Raw genomic sequence first — 21,505 nt, 5'->3', positions numbered from 1 at the left:
GGCATCTCACTAATTGATTCTTTATAATAATTGTTTCAACACAAGTTAAATGAGCTGAACCTGATCTAAATGCTGTAAAGTCCTGGTCATTCATATAGCATCACAATACTTCCAGTCTTGTAATGATTTTGTTCACTGCCTTATACCTGCACTTGTACATACTGTATATAGGATCTTGCTTATATCACTTTATAGCAGCTGTGTCTATTCATACTTGAACTAGCCTATGTGCAACAATATTCAAAGTACCTGTATACATAGGCAGAGGGTAGTGGACAACATTGTTACATGCTTATACATATGATTGTAGTGCAGTAATATAATATGAATGACTGGATCATAGCTTTACACTGCTTACATCAGTCATACTGTAAGTTGACTTCAGGCTCACCAACTGGGCCAAGAAGAACGGGATCAGCTGCTGCTGCCATGCCTGGTTTACTCATGGCATCTACAGGCAACCCTGACTTGGTGAAGTCTTACCAGTCACTAATTCTATCTCATGGTGTGAGGCACTTTGGCAGTGGAGACAATAGATAGTTGTTTAGTCATGTTTGTTAAAGTGACAGTATAACAATATCAAATAACTTAGATAAGTTTGCAACATACTTCTGAGATACAGTAGCCATATTATGAATGATAATTACAGCCTAAGCACCACTATGAAGTTTATATGCCAGTGCAGGCCATTATAATGCCTCCTTTTGCTGCAGGCTACTAGATTGCATACTTAAAGTCCTCTTCTATTTTCTAGGCTTCCATCTTCACTGCAAGAGCCAGAGCTGCAGAATCCTATGGCCCTGGCTTCCCTACTGAAGACAGTAGATTAGCAGCCAAAGCAGAACTCTGTATGGTAAAGTGCAGCTCACAGGCAGGACCAGATTAAGGCTGCCCACAATATGGAGCACTAAATTATGTTCCCACCCACATCCCATGCCCTGCCCATGTTAACCCCTGCTAGAACACTAATGCTGTGGCACTCCAAATTTTAAGCTATGCCCCTTTTATGCAGTAATAGTGCTCACCTTCATAGTAATAGTATATCTCTGAATAATAGTCAGTTATCAGCTCTACATAGTGTCATTGATTACAGTGCAATTACCTCCAGTGATCCCAGGTGTCATGGTCTCTGATTGGCTTTGTTCTCTCTCCCTTTTCTTCTCTATCAGTCTCCTTGCTTTTCCATAGCCCTCCTAACATTTTCCACATAGCTACACAGATAGTGCCTCAGATCGTAATTAAGCCCCACACAATATGTGCTGCTTTTAGTGCCCTCCACACAGTAAACATGCCCCCCTTTGTGCCCCATAAATATTATCAATGCCCACATTCTTCCCCATAATTAATAATGCTGACATTTCTGTTTCTGTAGGTAATAATGCTGCCTTTTCTGCCTAATAATTAAAATTGCTGCCTTTTTTTTGCCACTGTTATTAATGCTGCCTTTTCTGCTCCATAATTAATTAAGACACATTTTCTGCCCCTGTAATTATTAATGGCGCCTTTTCTGTCCTGTAACTAATAATGCTGCCACTTTGGCCCTCTTAATAGATAAAGCCTCAATAGTGAATAATGCCGCCTCTTTGGCCCTCTTAATTGATAAAGCTCCAATAATGAATAATGCCTCCTCTTTGCCCCTCTAAATAGATAAAGACCCAATATTGAATTATGCCGCCTCAGCTGCCCCTTTTCTACTAGTTAAAAAAAAAAGGATGCATACTCGCCTCTCACACGCCGCTCCCGCAAGCCACTTTAGACTTCTCTTTCTTTTTGGTCATTTGGGGCGTCGATGTGCCAAACTGGTGAGAACCAGTGTTTGAGGGCTCAACAGCTCGGTGAAAAACAGGCTATGGGGACTGGAGCAAGTGCACACAGGACAGACCTTCACCAGTCTGTGCTACGAGTTAACAGCTACATTTTCTATTACAATGATTTAAAAATACAACTGTATGGCAACGTCCTGCCCTATAATCATTGTTCTTTTGAAACCGGAGGTATGCTTTAAACGATGTATCAATATCTGCTTCAAGAGTCATTTCCTTTGTTACCACTGAGACCAAAAAAAGTGTATTTATGGATTGAGAGCCATTCACTTCTACAAAAAAAGCTTCAGAACTTTCCTAACTGTGAAATTTTCATACTTTTCAGGTGCTCTATGGATAAAGCTGTTCAAAATGAATACACCCAATGGAGTTATAAATAAACTCTTATTCAAAGCAATGAGACACACACTATCTGAAATCTTAGCTCTAAGATATTTATGCAGTTCAGCTTCTTATCTTTCATACATTCAAATTCAACTATCTGTTATCTCCATACAATGCCGTTATAATTACTGGATGGCAGATCTCAAAAATCCAGATCAAAATGTAATTAAATTCTTTTGTTAAGCTTCTGTTCCAGTTTATGATATGTCATAAGGTATCACACTGATCGTGCCACTTGGGTCTTGTTTAAACTTTATGGAATGGAATGCAATGCAGCTTTAAGCATATTGTACTGTGAGCTATTATGTGGTTTCAGATCAAACATATAAAGTTCATTTTTGGTAAAATACTTCTCTTTACACTCTAATGAAAAAATATAAGGATGAACTATTCAGTAAGGTGTTAGAAATAGTTCTCACTAAATATTAGCATTATGAATTGAGGACTATTGTACTGTGATTAGTGACAATCATTAGATACAATGGCAGATTAACCCCTTGGCACATCCTAAAGTAAATGTACATCATGGAATCACTTGCCTTAAAGGGATTGTACCATGATTGAACATTATCCCCTAACCACACCGAAACAGTCTGTCTGTACATGGTGATCTTTTCCTTCTGTAAAAGACTGGCTTTTGCATATATTTCTAGTCATTGTTACAAGGCTGCTTAAAGGCTCAGATGTTGACTTGCAGCAATGCTGCCTTCTAATGGTTGGTGCCGTAGAGGCATTTTTCCATCTTCCCGTTTCCATAAATTTCACAGAGGAGCATGCATGGCCTTATAAGAATTCTCACACCTACTAAGTGCTCTCTTTAAAGAAAAACTTTATCCCTTCCGACCCACGTCATAGGTCTCTCACCCAAATAAGTCAGCAACCTGTTGCACACTGATGAGAGGAACCACCTCACCCCCCGAAACAGTCTGTCTGTACCTTGTTACCTTTTCTTCTGCAGAAGACTCAGGTTTCGGCTTTGGCCAATCATTGCTGCTAGTGATATTAAAAGTTCAGACATGCAGGAATGCTATCTTCTAATAAGTGGAGCTGTAGAGGCATTGTTCTATCTTCCCATTTGCTCTAATCACACAATAGGATATAGCTTTCAGATCAGTGCCGCTCCTAGGGAATGGACGCCCACTGATCTGCAAGTTAGACCCTATCCTATGGACAGGAGATATTTTTCAATCATAGCACAGCCTTCTTAAAGGTCTATGGTATACACTTACATCACGTTGATCGCATTGGCACAAGATCTGTGCTCAAATGTAGAGAAGGTTAAAACAACTGGCGTCGCTACACTATTAAGGCAGCATGCCTCAGTGTTCTAGACTACTCCCATAGTTCCCTATTCCTAATTATAACTGAATGAGTGATAGACTAAATGTGCCATAGTTGGGTTTTTTTTTGCAATTCTTTTTTTATAGCAGGAGAAATCAGTAGCAGAATTGTACATTATAATAAAAACATGTAAAATAACCATCTTTTGCATAGTCATACAAAGTAGGTCAATAATCACAGATTTAGTTAACGAGTAGATGTACCATTTTGAAATTGATCCAAAAGGGTGTATGATAAAAAGAACATAGAGAAGTTGTAAACACAAAAATAAACAGCAGTAACTATTTAAAAAGTTCCCTCGTGTGCCAGAATTTAAAAATGTGACAAAGTGCATTCAACAAACTCAATACTATTTGTCGAATGCAAGGACTGAATGTTTCCATATTTGTATGACAACCTAAGCAACTAGAATTAGCAAGTGTAGGCCTACTTCACAATAACCCAATGAAAATTCTTACCTATCTGTATAAAGATGGTCATTTCTAGTTCTAGAATACATAATCATATACTAAAACTCCTTCTTGAATAGAACATTAACCACCTAAAGACTACTTTCCTGGTTGTTCACATTCAAATTGGAAAACTGTTCAAAAATGCATTTGATTGAGTGTAGCTATTGGCATCATCCCATGTAAGTATATGGATGCATAATTTGAGTCACTTAAAGTGTAACTGCACTTTTTAAAACTTTTGAAATGTTATAGGGACCTGTCAAAAGTTTTGATTGCTGGGTTCCTCCAATCACTAGAGCAAAGCAGCCAAAGCATCCAAGTGCTGTCACTGCTTTCCAACAAAAAACAGGACCATAGACTTTCTATTGAGTCCATCATCATCTAGCAAGGAGTGACAGTGCTGAGACAAGCACTTCAGCTGGCTCATTCTAGCGATCTCAGCAGCTGGACCATCAGCAATAAAAACTTTTAATTTGTCCCTATGGAACTTCAAAATGTTTTAGAAAGTGCAGTTACCTTTTAATTGCATGTTAACACCTCAATGCCATAGCTGATTTTGACCTTAAAAATAGTAAAACTGTTCACTGTTCTGGATTCTGGTGATAACACTGGTCAACTGTGAAAATCTTTCTGACTTGAAAATAGGTATTTCTTAATCATTTCATGGAAGAAATGAAAATGACATTGAAAAGTTTGAGTTAGCTCTTGTCTCTGAGATGTAGCCCATTTAAGTTAAATATATATGTAGCTTTATTCAGATCTACAAGGTTAGGCATTTACAGATGTTCTGCATGGCTCCCTGCGAAATCAAAGAGTTGACAACTACGTTGAGACTGTGAATAACATAGTAACATAGTATGTAAGGCCAAATGAAGACAAGGTCCATCTAGTTCAGCCTGTTTAACCTCCTTGTTGATGCAGAGGAAGGCAAAAAAAACCAAGAGGCAGAAGCCAATTAGCCATTTTTAGGGAAAAATTCCTTCCCGACTCCCTAATGGCAATCAGACTAATCCCTGGATCAACCTCTAATAGCTCCTACCTGTCTGTATTCCCCGGATCAACAACCCGCTGCTCGCCTAAAATTTATATCCTGTAATACCCTTCCACTCTAGAAAGACAGCAAGTCCCCTCTTAAACTCCTCTATGGATTTTGCCATCACCACATCCTCAGGCAGAGAGTTCCACAGTCTCACTGCTCTTACAGTAAAGAACCCTTTTCTGTGTTAGCAATGAAACCTGCTTTCTTCTAGACATAGTGGATGCCCTCTTGTTACCGTCACAGTCCTGGGTATGAACAGATCGTGGGAGAGATCCTTGTATTGTCCCCTCATGTATTTATACATAGTTATTTGATCACCCCTTAGCCGTCTTTTTTCCAGGGTAAATAATCCTAATTTGGATAGCCTCTCTTAGTATTCCAGTCTCTTCATTCAATGTATTAGTTTAGTTGCCCTTCTTTGAACCCCCTCAAGCACTGTAACATCTTTCCTAAGCACTGGTGACCAGAACTGTACACAGTATTCCATGTGGGGCCTAAGAAGTGCCTTATATAGTGGTAGAATAATGTTCTCATACTTTGCCCCTATACTTCTTGTAATGCACCCCAAGACTTTATTAGATTTTGCAGCAGCTGACTGGCATTGGTTACTCCAGTTTAATTTACAATCCACTAGTACCCCTGTGAGGGTATATGTATATATTGCCATATGTTTTTTATGCTTTTATACCTGTATGCAAGTTCTATTCAAAGTTAAAATGAGAAAAACTTAATCTGTCGCCTTACATCAGATATTCCAAAGGCCTTGCAAGGCGAAGACAAAATGTATCTTGAACACCGCAAGGAAGAACCGTACACGAAGGCCGCATGCTTGGCTGTTTTCCCAGAAGCGCCGTATCTAGATAACGACTGTTCAACTACGTATATAACTTTCACTGCCTCAGCCGGAAATCCGGACTTTACATATATGGTTATGCGGTGAATTTGAGCCAATGAGACCATTACCCATTCCTAGTCATGAGACCAAAAGGTATAAGATCCCATGTAATTTGTAATAAAGTGCGCAGTCATGTCCCCGTGTGAGGAACTATACCAGACCTCCGTGTGTGGTGTCTCTTCTTTACCGCCGGCAGCGGGGCATTGGGGTGGGCCTGATTGGTGCTGTACGCAGAAATTTCCCTGACACCCCCAGGTCTTTTTCCATATCAGTTTTAGCTAGCAGTACCCCATTTAGTGTATATTGGTGACATCCGTTTCTCCTGCCCATGTACATAACCTTACATTTATCAATGCTGAACTTCATTTGCCATTTTTCTGCCCAAGCCCCCAGCTTATCCAGGTCCGTTTGTAGCCGTACATTGTCCTCCGTTGCATTGATTAGGTTGTATAATTTTGTGTCATCTGCAAATATTTATATTTTACTGTACAGCCCCTCTATCAGGTCGTTGATAAATATATTGAACAGAATGGGGCCCAATACTGAATCCTGTGGCACCCCGCTAGTGACAGTGGCCCAATCTGAATATGTACTGTTTATTACCACCCTCTGCTTTCTATCTCTGAGCCAATTATTTACCCAGATACACACATTTTCACCCAATCCGAGCTGTCTCATTTTATATATCAGCCTTTTATGAGGCACGGTGTCAAATGCTTTAGAGAAGTCCAGATATACAAGATCAATAGACTCTCCCAGGTCCAGCCTAGAACTTACTTCATCGTAGAAGCTGATCAGATTGGTCTGACCTGTTCAACCCTTTATGAACCCATGCTGGTGAGGAGTTATTCCGTTGTACTCCCTAAGGTATTCTTCGATGGTGTCTCCTTTAGAAACCCCTCAAATATTTTTCCATTTACTGTAGTTAGACTTACTGGCCTGTAGTTACCAGGCTCTCTTTTGGACCCCTTTTTGTATATTGGAACTACATTAGCAATGCGCCAATCCAGTGGTAAAACCCCGGTCTTGATAGTATCCATAAATATTAGAAATAGCGGCCTAGCTATCACATTACTTAGTTCTCTTGGAAACCTTGGGTGTATTCCATCTGGGCCTGGCGATTTATTGATTTTAATCTTCTTTAACCAGTTCTGCACTTCTTTCTGCATTAGGTATGTAATATTTTTTGAGGGGTTCATTTTGTTCCCCTGCATCTCATGTGGCATTTCCTTTTCGTTCGTGAATACACTTGAAAATAAACTATTTACTAGGTTTGCCTTTCCCCCATCGTTTTCTATGATTTCTCCTGCATTATTTGTTAAAGGGCAAGGGCTCTCAGTGGAAATCCTTTTACTGTTAAAGGGGTTGTCCCGCGGCAGCAAGTGGGTCTATACACTTCTGTATGGCCATATTAATGCACTTTGTAATGTACATTGTGCATTAATTATGAGCCATACAGAAGTTATCAGAAGTTTTTCACTTACCTGTTCCGTTGCTAGCGTCCTCGTTTCCATGGAGCCGTCTAATTTTCAGCGTCTAATCGCCAGATTAGACGCGCTTGCGCAGTCCGGTCTTCTTCTTTTCTCAATGGGGCCGCTCGTGCCGGAGAGTGGCTCCGTGTAGCTCCGCCCCGTCACGTGCCGATTCCAGCCAATCAGGAGGCTGGAATCGGCAATGGACCGCACAGAAGCCCTGCGGTCCACCGAGGGAGAAGATCCCGGCGGCCATCTTCAACCGGTAAGTAAGAAGTCACCGGAGCGCGGGGATTCAGGTAAGCGCTGTGCGGTTTTCTTTTTTAACCCCTGCATCGGGGTTGTCTCGCGCCGAACGGGGGGGGGGGGGGGGGTTGAAAAAGAAAAAAACTGTTTCGGCGCGGGACAACCCCTTTAATATAATTAAAGAATAGTTTAGGATTGTTTTTGCTCTCTTTGGCGACCAGTCTTTCTGCCTCCTCCTTAGCAATTTTGATCTTTTCCTTTGCATATTTAGTTTTTTTCCCGGTATGATTTTAGTGCTTCTTCGCTGCCTCCTTTCTTTAGTAGTTTAAATGCTTTCTTTTTTTCTAGAAAAGTACCATCGATTAGGTTGCAACATGTCACTCAAAATCAATTTCCTACATTCCCACCTGAACTTCCTCCTAGACAACTGCGGTGCTGTGAGTGATGAACATGGAGAGCGATTCCATCAGGATATATTAAAAATAGAATGAAGGTATCAGGGAAAATGGAAGCTTCTCTGCTTGCAGACTACTGTTGGACAGAGACAAGAGACGCCCCAGAAAAGGAGTACAAGCGACTAGCAAAGAGAATCCGTTCATGTGATTAAGGCCTTTTATTCAAAGTTAATGTATTTATAAAACCAGAGTTAGGCCTACTAAACAAAATATAATGTCACATTCATTTTCTTCGACCCAAAATTTAGGTAGTTTAGTTATTATGAGAAAACAAAGAACTTCAAAGCGTATTTTTAGTATGTTGATTTGAGATTAGTATATTTTAAAAACCAGAGCTAATAACAAAATCTAATGTCATATTCTTGTTTCTTGACCCCAAATTAGGGTAGTTTAACAATTTTGAAAAAGGAAAATATTTCAAAGTGCATTTTTGTCGTCCAGTGTAATTTTTATCAATATTATTGTACAACTCCTACTGACATAGTAACATAGTATGTTAGACTGAATGAAGACAATGCCCATCTAGTTCCGCCTATTGACACCCTCTAGTTGATCCAGAGGAAGGCAAAAACTCCAAGACACAGAAGTCAATTAGCCGTTTTGGGGGAAAATTCCTTCCCAACTCCATAATGGCAATCAGAATAATCCCTGGATCAACCTTTGATAGTTCCTACCTGGCTGTAAGACCCGGATCAACAACCTGCTGGTCACCTAATGTCTATATCCTGTAATATCCTTCTGCTCTAGAAAGGCATCTAGTCCCCTCTTAAACTCCTCTATGGATTTTGCCATCACCACGTCCTCAGGCAGAGAGTTCCACAGTCTCACTGCTCTTTACTTGTTATGAGACAAGTAAATTAAAAGTGTTATCCATATATAAATATGTGTCTTAATACAACATAAATAGACAGTATTGCTACGTTATTTCCTTTTGAAAAGAAGCTCAGTTTCAGCAATGAGTTTTGTGGTCAGGTGACTGTCACCTCTGTTTGTCACTCAGTTCTGTGATGATTTGTATTTTAGACATGTGACTTTATTCCAGTGAGCACAGCACCAAGATTCCAAACCTTCACAATTAATTTGACATTTGTTCTTCATACAAACATCCCTCACATCATGTGAAGTTTCTTCACCTGGCCCATCCACCTCTGAAAGAAATGTTACATTGCATGTGAAGTTTTTTACAGTCATAGGAACTTGTACTACAGGAAACATCAATGAAAAGTAAGAGTGACTGGGACACTGCATACCTTCACTATTAATAATGATCTATCCTGACAGTAACACACAAAAAACAATTTATGGAAAGCAATTTTTCAATCAAAGTTGTCCATGCTGCCATTGCTGACACAGCATCGTTGCACCACTGCTGCTAGTCAAGTGATCTAATTAAGTCCCTTTGATTGACTGATTATGTCACTCAAACCAGAAACTTTCTGAATAAAATGCTACAGGAGGGCTATTGTGGAAGTGAGAAGAAGTAGATTATAATGGGAGGGATGTTTGCATGAAGGCAGGGCCAGTGTTCTTTGCTTCAAGGCCAGTGGAAGAGCAAAAGTGAATGAGAGGCAGTGTCTGCTGTTCACCAAGAGTAACAGGAGGGGCAGAAAAACCTTAGGAAATCTAGTTTTACTCTGCCTTCTTGGAAGTAACAGTGGATGTAAACACAGGTGTCAGGACAGAGCTGCAAACCTTATGAACCTTTGCAAAAGTTAGTAAAAATGTGACTGGAGGGCACCGTGATTATGCAACTCTGCACTATATGTGTTATCGGGAAATGTTTTGAGGCTGGGTGACTCATTTAAAGATAAATGAGATAAATAGGTAGGTAGATATATAGATACCATGTTTCCTCGAAAATAAGACCTACCTGGATAATAAGCCCTACCTTGATTTTTGGGGGGCGAGGGTGCGGGCTTGAACTATAAGCCCTCCACTGAAAATAAGCCCTAGCTACACATTTAAAAAAAAAAAATCAACTAGCAGGCACCATTCAGGTCACTCTCGCTTCTCTCCGGCAGTCTTCTGTGTAGTCCTCAGCACTAAGAGAGAGCATTCTCTTCCTGGTAATGGGGCTTGAATACCCTGCCTCTAGCAAGAGATTGCTGCTATTGGTTCAGGAACACTGCCACAGCCAATCAGAGACAGCGCTTGATGAACCAATCACAGCCATTCCCTGAATGTCACATGCTCCCACTGTGGTACCTGACAGAAAGAGTTATCATTTAAATCTGCCGTCGAGAAGGAAGTACAGACAGGGGAACCTGAGACCAACATACATCTTCCCCACACTATAGTTCATTTCATTTTTTAAATCCTCATAGTAGAAAAAAGAATTGACATGTCAGTTTTGAACTTAATTCCCACATCAGATGGCTGCACGCTGATTTGCCCCATTGACTGGAACTAGATCAGCATGAAAATCTGCAGCAAAACTCTAATGCTCAGCTTTGGCGTTCTACCACAAATCAAAGTATTAGACCTACAGCAGAAAATTCCGAAGTGGATCTGACACTCTTAATACCATTTGAATGAGGCCTTATGGACCCAGAAACAGTGGAAATGTATAATGTTAAAGAATATATACATGCATGCAATAATAAAGTCCCTCAATGGTCTTTTCTGATCCTTGAGGGCAGATCATAAAAACAAAAAAATTAATTTTAACGAAAATCAATAAAAAAATATACATAAAATATACCCCCAAAAAGAGTCTGTCTATATCTTTGGGACTTAGCATATTTTGTATGCCTTATCTATGGGTAAGTATAATACTAAGCACCCATACCCCTCAATATGTGGTTTGTGTGCGAGTGGGTTGTTCATCAGTATCTTGCACTTGTGCAATGCTCCTCCATATACAAATCTGCCCATCTGTATTCTCTGTCTTTGTGTTAGTATTTTGGTAAATATGGCCGCTGGCAATGACATTTAGACAGTCAGGTTTAAAGTAGTACTAATTAGATTCAATTAAACTCCCTTAAATTTTAAAAATTAAAAAAGCATTCTTTATGTGAGCCAGTCACTCTTCAGGAAATAGAGGATGCAATCATAATGAATCCACTCCCAATGGTATAGGTCCTGGCCCAGACAAGTTCACTATTCTATATTATAAGACTTACAAGGAAATGCTGATTCCACGTTTATTAAACTACTGTATTTTAATCATATAAACAGATGAAAAACCTTTCCAAAAAGAAGCTCTTTTGGCCCACATTAGACTAATTTTCAAGGAAACCACAGATATGGCTCTCTGAAGTAACTATACACCTATATCTTTAATTAATAATTAAAATGTATGTAAAAAATTCTAGCCGATAGAATTAAATCATTGCTCCCTGACCAATAAAATCCAGAACAGATGGGGTTTATACCCTACAAAGAAGCCAAAGATAACATTTTAAGAGTGCTAAATATAATCTATTACATAAACTGCCATAACATCACATTAATGTTTCTTCCAACAGATGCGGAAATGCGTTTGACAGGGTTGATTGGCTTTTCATACAGTCCATCCTACTGAAGTTTGGATTCCCGGAGCAATATAAAGACAAAATTATGGCTCAAAATAGAAATTTCTCAGGTAGAATTAAAATTAATAATACAATCTCTCACTCTTCCACTATAAAAAATGGCACCAGACAGTGCTGCCCCCAAACTTAATTGCTATTTCTACTGACAAAAGAGGTATTTTTGCAGAGAATAAGACAAAACATGAATGTTAGCAGCTTGTAATGTAGACAAGTAGAACAACATAAGACAGCTGCGTTTGCGGATAATATATTAATTATTCCCACACATCTGCAGAGGTCCATAAACGCACTCTTACAGGAATTGAAATTGTTTGCAGCTTTATCAAACTTTAAATTGAATTTCTTCAAATCCAAACATCTTAATATCAACATAGAGACTAATACATAATTAGAAGTGATTAATATATCTCCTTTTAAAAACAGATGTAAAAATATCTCATATCTGAGAACTAAAATTCCAAGCAATATACCAGACCTCTTTGATTTAAATTTCAAACCTCTCTTGGAGAAAATAGATAATGATTTAACGTTTTGGAAATCACCTCAAATCTCATGGTTTGGTTGGAAAAGTTTAATTAAAATGATTGTTCTTTCCAAGTCATTATACCTTTTACAAGCCTTACTAATTAGAATCCCCCAAACATTTTTTTTAATAAATTGAAACTCTTAATAGCAAAATGTATATGGCAAGGTAAGGGAAAAAGAATCAAATACACTACATTAATTAGGACAAAAACAATTACCAGATTTTGATACTTATAAAAATGCCATACTTATTAATTCTATAATTGAATTGATCCTCCATAAATCTCAAGAATTTTGGGTAAACTGGTAACTGTCCACTTGGAAATAACCATTTACTTTGGTCCACAGATCATAATATATTTAAATGTAGTTATATTCAAAGCCTGTTAACAAATTTCACCATTAGAGCGTGGCACAGGTTGAATAAAAAGTTTAAATTTATGTCCAGGATTAATGAACATACAACTTCCAGGTTCCTAATACCAAACAAATATAAAACTCTCAAGGGGAGAATCTCCACAGACATAAATTTAGCCTTTCTCCCAATCCAGAACTTAATTAAATATATTGAATTTAGGGCTTACTCAGATGACTGTATATCAGCAGTATTCACGCCTGGCCGATATACGGTGTCCCTCTCAACAGGGGGAGGAGGCAGGAAGAGCCGGGAGCAGTGCACTGAGCTCCTGCCCCATCCGGACTCCTCTCCGCCCCTCTGCACTATTTGCAATTAGAGGGGCCCGCCCAGGGTGGAACTTTAAAATCCCTGCCAGCTGATAGGGCTGTATCTGATTGGCTAAACGCTCAGCCAATCACAGGCAGCTCTCAGCCATTCAATGACAGCTGAGTGCTGTCTGTGATTGGTCACAGCACTCAGCCAATCACAGACAGCACCTGGTTATTCATAGAATTCAATGAATGACCAAGCAGTTTGCCTGACAGTCGCCCCATCTAAGGGCTCCTACTCACTTGCATTTTGTTTTACGTTGCGTTTTGTTTTAAACACAAATGTCAATGGGACTTTCTAATGTTAAAATTCATCATACAAAAATCTTAAAGCACAAACTTTCGATGTATTTCTAAGATTAGAGAGTTCCATTGACATTCACGTAAAAAAACACAAGTGGGTAGGAGCCCTAAATGGGGCTTTAATAGCCATCCATTTTGAATATTTATGCAAGCAATTACTATCTCTTTCTTAAATTTCAAAATTCTTTTAAAGGGGTTGTCTCGCGGCAGCAAGTGGGGTTATACACTTCTGTATGGCCATATTAATGCACTTTGTAATGTACATCGTGCATTAAATATGAGCCATACAGAAGTTATTCACTTACCTGCTCCGTTGCTAGCGTCCCCGTCGCCATGGATCCGTCTAATTCTGATGTCTTCTTGCTTTTTTAGACGCGCTTGCGCTGTGCGGTCTTCTTCCTGGTGAATGGGGCCGCTCGTGCCGGAGAGCTGGTCCTCGTAGCTCCGCCCCGTCACGTGTGCCGATTCCAGCCAATCAGGAGGCTGGAAACGGCAATGGACCGCACAGAGCCCACGGTGCACCATGGGAGAAGACCCGCGGTGCATCGTGGGTGAAGATCCCGGCGGCCATCTTGGAAGAAGAAGGAAGAAGGAAGACGTCGCAGAGCGGGGATTCGGGTAAGTAATAATTTTTTTTTTTTTTATAACACATCCTTTGGGGTTGTCCTGCGCCGAACGGGGGGCCTATGGGAAAAAAAAAAAACGTTTCGGCGTGAGACAACCCCTTTAACTCTTAAATTAATCTTATTAAACTTTGCATAAATTAATGAAAAAATCCTTAGTGATACCATTTCTTCTTCACACTGCTAAAACATTCATCGTTAGACATTGGAGGGAATCAGACCTTCCTGAGTATTAGAATGGATATAATAAATTAATATTCTTAGCATCTTTTGTATCTAACTTCTCCTGAAAAATATAAATTTTAAAAAGGTTAAAGTAATACTATATTATTACTTTACAAATGAGCTAAAATCTAAAAAAGCATGATTTATTTTTACTAATCTTTCAAACTATAGTATAAGGGCTTATTCCCACGAGCATATATCGGCTGGTGTTTTCACGGTCGGCAAATATGCACTATTATCTGGGGCATAGTAGCTCGTGAACGGGCACACAAATCTACCGTTTGTGCACCCGTTCACGCAGCATGGCCCCAGCGCATATATGCCAAGGTCACCATGCTGTCACCCCTTTTTGTTCCCTCCCCACTCGCAAGCTCACCTCTGCTCTTCTTCTGGCTTGTTCTTTGCAATGGGAGGGCTGAGGTGGAGCTAAGCACCACCCAGTCGCACCTCCTCCCATTGCTGGCTGCGGACAAGGGGTGGGGAGGGGCCTAGCTCCACCCCACCCCTTTGCCCACAGACAGCAATAGTAGATGGCGGGATGGGGCAGCACTTAGCTCCGCCCACATCCTGCCCTCTCCCATTGCAAAGAACGAGAAGGGAGGAGAGCGGAGGTGAGTCTGCGAGTGGGGAGGAGAGCAGAGGGAGGGAGTTTACCAGCCACCTCTGGCGGCTGTTATTGGCTCCCATAGGAGCCCATGCAGCGTCTGATATTCCGGCCCAAAAGATAGTTCCAGAACTATCTTTTGGGCCCGATGTAAAAACACCCAGCGCTATACTGGCCTGGCTGGCCGCTTCTACATCTCAGGTATGCGGCCAAGTGATCTAATGCATTGGAATCCAATGCATCAGATCACAGCATATACCGGCCAGCTGTGAAAATGACCGACTGATATATGCTCGTGGGGATAAAGCCTAAGTCTAAAATGCACTGACCTTAAACCAGTTAAAGGGGATATATGAGGTTAATAAAAAAAATGGCTTCTTCTTTCATACACAACATTACCCTTGTCCAAACGGTTATGTGTGGTAATGCAGCTCAACTCCACTGAAGTTAATGGGAGCTGATTTGCAATACCACATATAACCCAAGGACAAGAGTTGCATTATGTTTGGAAGAAAGCAGCCATGATTTTCTAACCCTGGACACCCCTTTAAAGGAGTTTTATGATATTAGAAATTCATGACTGATTTCTTCTAGAAAGAGTGTCATGGGTGTTCATGGGATGTGTCTATCATTGCAATTCAGCCATGAGTTATAATGATCAGCTCCCTGTCAAGAAAAGATGTTAAACAGTAAGTATTTATTCTAATATTGGCACCCAAGTTCAATATTCAAGTTCTGATTCAACCTTAACAAATATTGTAAGATAACCAGAGGAACAATTGAAGAGCTAAAGCTAAGTGCTCTTGCCATCCATCTCTAAGTGCGTGTGTGAGCTGAGTGAGTGAGTGAGTGAGTGAGTGGCTGGCATAACGGAACTGTGGTCTAAAAGTCCATTTGCATGTAAAGATGATCTTTCAAATGATTGAAAGTTTTACCAATCTTTTTGCATAAAGTGTTAATGGACATAAATGTCCATTAACACTTTGTCATCCTCATTTGCATGTAAATGGGCCTCCAGGAGCTGTTTGCAGAGCCTAGCTTGTGACTAATCAAATGGCCTGCTGTGCAATTGTTCTCCTCTGGGATTCCAGGAGTATACAAGGTTATCTACCAACTCCTGTGGAGAGCACAGCATGCAGTCTGTTAAGAGATACTTTATCTCTCTGTGGCTGAATTAGGGATTTTAAGTTCACCTTAAAATCATCATTCAGACTAAAAGTGCACAGTGGCAGCTTTTATATGTAACGATTATCGCTCATTTTCAGTTGATTGAACAAATTTTGAGTGATAATCGTTACGTGTAAATGGACTTTAAGTGTACTGTGTCATAAGTGTTTCTTGGGATTAGTGGAATTGCATATTTCCCTCTTATATTTGCATTTGTCTAATTGTGTTTTATAACAAGTCACAGTAATTGTTAAGGCAATACATTGTCTTTTCTCCCTACAGGTTAAATATATTGTGCTGAGAAGGTATATTTGTGGGTTATATTGATAAGCATTGTTACATTTAAAAAGCACATATAGTCTGCTTGTGAGTTGCAGTCTCCATTGCCTTGCACAAGTGAGTAATTAGGGGTTACTCAACCATGATCTTATGAATTGCATCTGTGGAATTTCCTGTATCCATTCCAACTACAGGAGCAACAGAAGAGCTAAAGCTGAGTGCTATTTCAATCCATCTCTAAGTGAGGACTTGTTCACATCGGCAGGTTTTAGCGCAGTATAGGCTTGAGAAAAGATTGTGTCTAATAGAACCAATGGTTTTTCTATAGAAACTTTCACACAAAGGAATTTTAGACGTGCAAAAATCTCGCACCTTCCAAAGATAGAACATGCATGTGAAAAGCTTGCATCTCAGATCTATGCTGTGAAAGATAGGACCTGATTAGAGATGAGCGAACGTACTCGTCCGAGCTTGATACTCGTTCGAGTATTAGCGCGTTCGAGATGCTCGTTACTCGAGACGAGTACCACGCGATGTTCGAGTTACTTTCACTTTCATCTCTGAGACGTTAGCGCGCTTTTCTGGCCAATAGAAAGACAGGGAAGGCATTACAACTTCCCCCTGCGACGTTCAAGCCCTATACCACCCCCCTGCAGTGAGTGGCTGGCGAGATCAGGTGTCACCCGAGTATATAAATCGGCCCCTCCCGCGGCTCGCCACAGATGCATTCTGACATAGTTCAGGGAAAGTGCTGCTGGTGCCGGAGCTGCTATAGGGAGAGCGTTAGGAGTTACTTTAGGCTTCAAGAACCCCAACGGTCCTTCTTAGGGCCACATCTAACCGTGTGCAGTAGTGTGGAGGCTGCTTTTTGCAGTCTTGTACTTTCTTTTTTTTTTTTTGTATATCGGCCGTGCAGAGCATTGCGTCCTGCAGTAATTTTACATTGTCCAGGGCCAGTAGTGGTGAGGCAGGGACAGAAGACATATTTAGTGTATATAGGCAGTGGGCCTTTCCAAAAACATTTGGGAAAAAAAATCTATTTGGGCTGCCTGTGACCATCCTCAGTGTACTGGGTCTCTGCTGGGGGTAGTTGTCCTAATTCATACGCAGCCAGCTAAGTGTTACAGCAGGCTTGCGCAAAATTCTTTCCTGCCTCTGTGTTGCCTCTTACATCACCGCTGCATTCCTGTCCACAAGTGTACTGGGTCTCTGCTGGGGGTAGTTGTCCTAATTCATACGCAGCCAGCTAAGTGTTACAGCAGGCTTGCGCAAAATTCTTTCCTGTCTCTGCTGTGCGTTCCGTAAGCGAAGTCAGCCTCCAAGCACAGGCCAATAAGCGGCACATTTAATTACAGCGTTCTGTTTCTGCACTACTGGTAATACAGCATGCTGAGGGGTAGGGGTAGGCCTAGAGGACGTGGACGCGGGCGAGGACGCGGAGGCCCAAGTCAGGGTGTGGGCACAGGCCGAGCCAGTGCGGTGGCCAGGGGTAGAGGCAGGGCCAGACCGAATAATCCACCAACTGTTTCCCAAAGCGCCCCCTCACGCCATGCCACCCTGCAGAGGCCAAGGTGCTCTAAGGTGTGGCAGTTTTTCACAGAGACGCCTGATGACCGACGAACAGTGGTGTGCAACCTTTGTCGCGCCAAGATCAGCTGGGGAGCCACCACCACCAGCATGCGCAGGCAAATGATGGCCAAGCACCCCACAAGGTGGGACGAAGGCCGTTCACCGCCTCCGGTTTGCACCACTGCCTCTCCCCCTGTGCCCCAACCTGCCACTGAGATCCAACCCCCCTCTGAGGACACAGGCACGAGTGCCTACTGGCCTGCACCCACACCCTCACCTTCGCTGTCCTCGGCCCCATCCAGCAATGTCTCTCAGCGCAGCGTCCAGACGTCGCTAGCAACTGTTTGAGCGCAAGCGCAAGTACGCCGCCACGCACCCGCACGCTCAAGCGTTAAACGTGCACATAGCCAAATTGATCAGCCTGGAGATGCTGCCGTATAGGGTTGTGGAAACGGAGGCTTTCAAAAGCATGATGGCGACGGCGGCCCCGCGCTACTCGGTTCCCAGTCGCCACTACTTTTCCCGATGTGCCATCCCAGCCCTGCACGACCACTTCTCCCGCAACATTGTACGCGCCCTCACCAACGCGGTTACTGCCAAGGTCCACTTAACAACGGACACGTGGACAAGCACAGGCGGGCAGGGCCACTATATTTCCCTGGCGGCACATTGGGTGAATTTAGTGGAGGCTGGGACAGAGTCAGAGCCTGGGACCGCTCACGTCCTACCCACCCCCAGAATTGCAGGCCCCAGCTTGGTGCTGGTATCTGCGGCGGTGTATGCTTCCTCCACTAAACCACCCTCCTCCTCCTCCTCCTCCTCCAACGCAACCTCTGTCTCGCAATCAAGATGTGTCAGCAGCAGCACGTCGCCAGCAGTCGGTGTCGCACGGCGTGGCATCACAGCGGTGGGCAAGCGTCAGCAGGCCGTGCTGAAACTACTCAGCTTAGGAGAGAAGAGGCACACGGCCCACGAACTGCTGCAGGGTCTGACAGAGCAGACCGACTGCTGGCTTTCGCCGCTGAGCCTCCAACCGGGCATGGTCGTGTGTGACAACGGCCGTAACCTGGTGGCGGCTCTGCAGCTCTGCAGCCTCACGCACGTGCCATGCCTGGCCCATGTCTTTAATTTGGTGGTTCAGCACTTTCTGAAAAGCTACCCACACTTGTCATACCTGCTCGGAAAGGTGCGCCGGCTCAGCGCACATTTCCGCAAGTCCAAGACGGACGCTGCCACCCTGCGGACACTGCAACATCGGTTTAATCTGCCAGTGCACCGACTGCTGTGCGACGTGCCCACACAGTGGAAATCTACGCTCCACATGTTGGCCAGACTCTATGAGCAGCGTAGAGCTATAGTGGAATACCAACTCCAACATGGGCGGCGTAGTGGGAGTCAGCCTCCTCAATTCTTTACAGAAGAGTGGGCCTGGTTGGCAGCCATCTGCCAGGTCCTTGGAAACTTTGAGGAGTCTACCCAGATGGTGAGCGCGGATGCTGCAATCATTAGCATCACCATTCCTCTGCTATGCCTCTTGAGAAGTTCCCTGCAAAGCATAAAGGCAGATGCTTTGCGCTTGGAAACGGAGGCGGGGGAAGACAGTATGTCGCTGGATAGTCAGAGCACCCTCATGTCTATATCTCCGCGCGTTGAGGAGGAGGGGGAGGAGCATGAGGAGGAGGGGGAAGAGACAGCTTGGCCCACTGCTGAGGGTACTCATGCTGCTTGCCTGTCATCCTTTCAGCGTGTATGGCCAGAGGAGGAGGAGGATCCTGAAAGTGATCTTCCTAGTGAGGACAGCCATGTGTTGCGTACAGGTACCCTGGCACACATGGCTGACTTCATGTTAGGATGCCTTTCTCGTGACCCTCGCGTTACACGCATTCTGGCCACTACGGATTACTGGGTGTACACACTGCTCGACCCACGGTATAAGGAGAACCTTTCCACTCTCATACCCGAAGAGGAAAGGGGTTCGAGAGTGATGCTATACCACAGGACCCTGGCGGACAAACTGATGGTAACATTCCCATCCGACAGCACTAGTGGCAGAAGGTGCAGTTCCGAGGGCCAGGTAGCAGGGGAGGTGCAGAGATCAGGCAGCATGTACAGCGCAGGTAGGGGAACATTCTCCAAGGCCTTTGCCAGCTTTATGGCACCCCAGCAAGACTGTGTCACCGCTCCCCAGTCAAGGCTGAGTTGGCGGGAGCACTGTAAAAGGATGGTGAGGGAGTACGTAGCCGATCGCACAACTGTCCTCGGTGACGCCTCTGCCCCCTACCACTACTGGGTGTCGAAGCTGGACACGTGGCCTGAACTCGCGCTGTATGCCCTGGAGGTGTTTGCTTGTCCTGCGGCTAGCGTCTTGTCAGAGAGGGTGTTTAGTGCGGCTGGGGGAATCATCACGGATAAGCGTACCCGCCTGTCAACTGACAGTGCCGACAGGCTTACACTCATCAAGATGAACAAAGCCTGGATTTCCCCAGACTTCTCTTCTCCACCAGCGGACAGCAGCAATACCTAAGCAATACGTAGGCTGCACCCGCGGATGGAAGCATCGTTCTCTATCACCATCAAAAACGTGGACCTTTTTGCTTCATCTATCTGTGTATAATATTCCTTCTCCTCCGCCTGCTCACTAGGAAGATCACTTTCAGGATCCTCCTCCTCCTCCTCCTCTTGCCATATACGCTGAAAGGATGACAGGCAAGCTGCATCTGTACCCTCAGCAGTGGGCCAAGCTGTCTCTTCCCCCTCCTCCTCATGCTCCTCCCCCTCCTCCTCCTCATCCTCCTCTGGCCATACACGCTGAAAGGATGACAGGCAAGCAGCATCTGTCCCCTCAGCTGTGGGCCAAGCTGTCTCTTCCCCCTCCTCCTCATGCTCCTCCCCCTCCTCCTCAATGCGCTGAGATATAGACATTAGGGTGCTCTGACTATCCAGCGATATACTGTCTTCCCCCGCGTCTGTTTCCGATTCCAAAGCGTCTGCCTTTATGCTTTGCAGGGAACTTCTCAAGAGGCATAGCAGAGGAATGGTGACGCTAATGATTGCAGCATCCCTGCTCAGCATCTGGATAGACTCCTCAAAGTTTCCAAGGACCTGGCAGATGGCTGCCAACCAGGCCCACTCTTCTGTAAATAATTGAGGAGGCTGACTCCCACTACGCTGCCCATGTTGGAGTTGGTATTCCACAATAGCTCTACGCTGCTCATAGAGCCTGGCCAACATGTGGAGCGTAGAGTTCCACTGTGTGGGCACGTCGCACAGCAATCGGTGCACTGGCAGATTAAACCGATGTTGCAGTGTCCGCAGGGTGGCAGCGTGCGTGTGGGACTTGTGGAAATGTGCGCAGAGCTGGCGCACCTTTCCGAGCAGGTATGACAAGTGTGGGTAGCTTTTCAGAAAGCGCTGAACCACCAAATTAAAGACATGGGCCAGGCATGGCACATGCGTGAGGCTGCCGAGCTGCAGAGCCGCCACCAGGTTACGGCCGTTGTCACACACGACCATGCCCGCTTGGAGGCTCAGCGGCGCAAGCGGTCCCAGGCTCTGACTCTGTCCCAGCCTCCACTAAATTCACCCAATGTGCCGTCAGGGAGATATAGTGGCCCTGCCCGCCTGTGCTTGTCCACGTGTCTGTTGTTAAGTGCACCTTGGCAGTAACCACGTTGGTGAGGGCGCGTACAATGTTGCGGGAGACGTGGTCGTGCAGGCCTGGGACGGCACATCGGGAAAAGTAGTGGCGACTGGGAACCGAGTAGCGCGGGGCCGCCGCCGCCATCATGCTTTTGAAAGCCTCCGTTTCCACAAGCCTATACGGCAGCATCTCCAGGCTGATCAA

Source organism: Eleutherodactylus coqui, chromosome 3 (assembly GCF_035609145.1).
Source record: "Eleutherodactylus coqui strain aEleCoq1 chromosome 3, aEleCoq1.hap1, whole genome shotgun sequence".
Taxonomy (NCBI): Eukaryota; Metazoa; Chordata; class Amphibia; order Anura; family Eleutherodactylidae; genus Eleutherodactylus; species Eleutherodactylus coqui.
The sequence above is the reverse complement of the archived record's forward strand: the minus strand, read 5'-3'. Positions refer to the sequence as shown.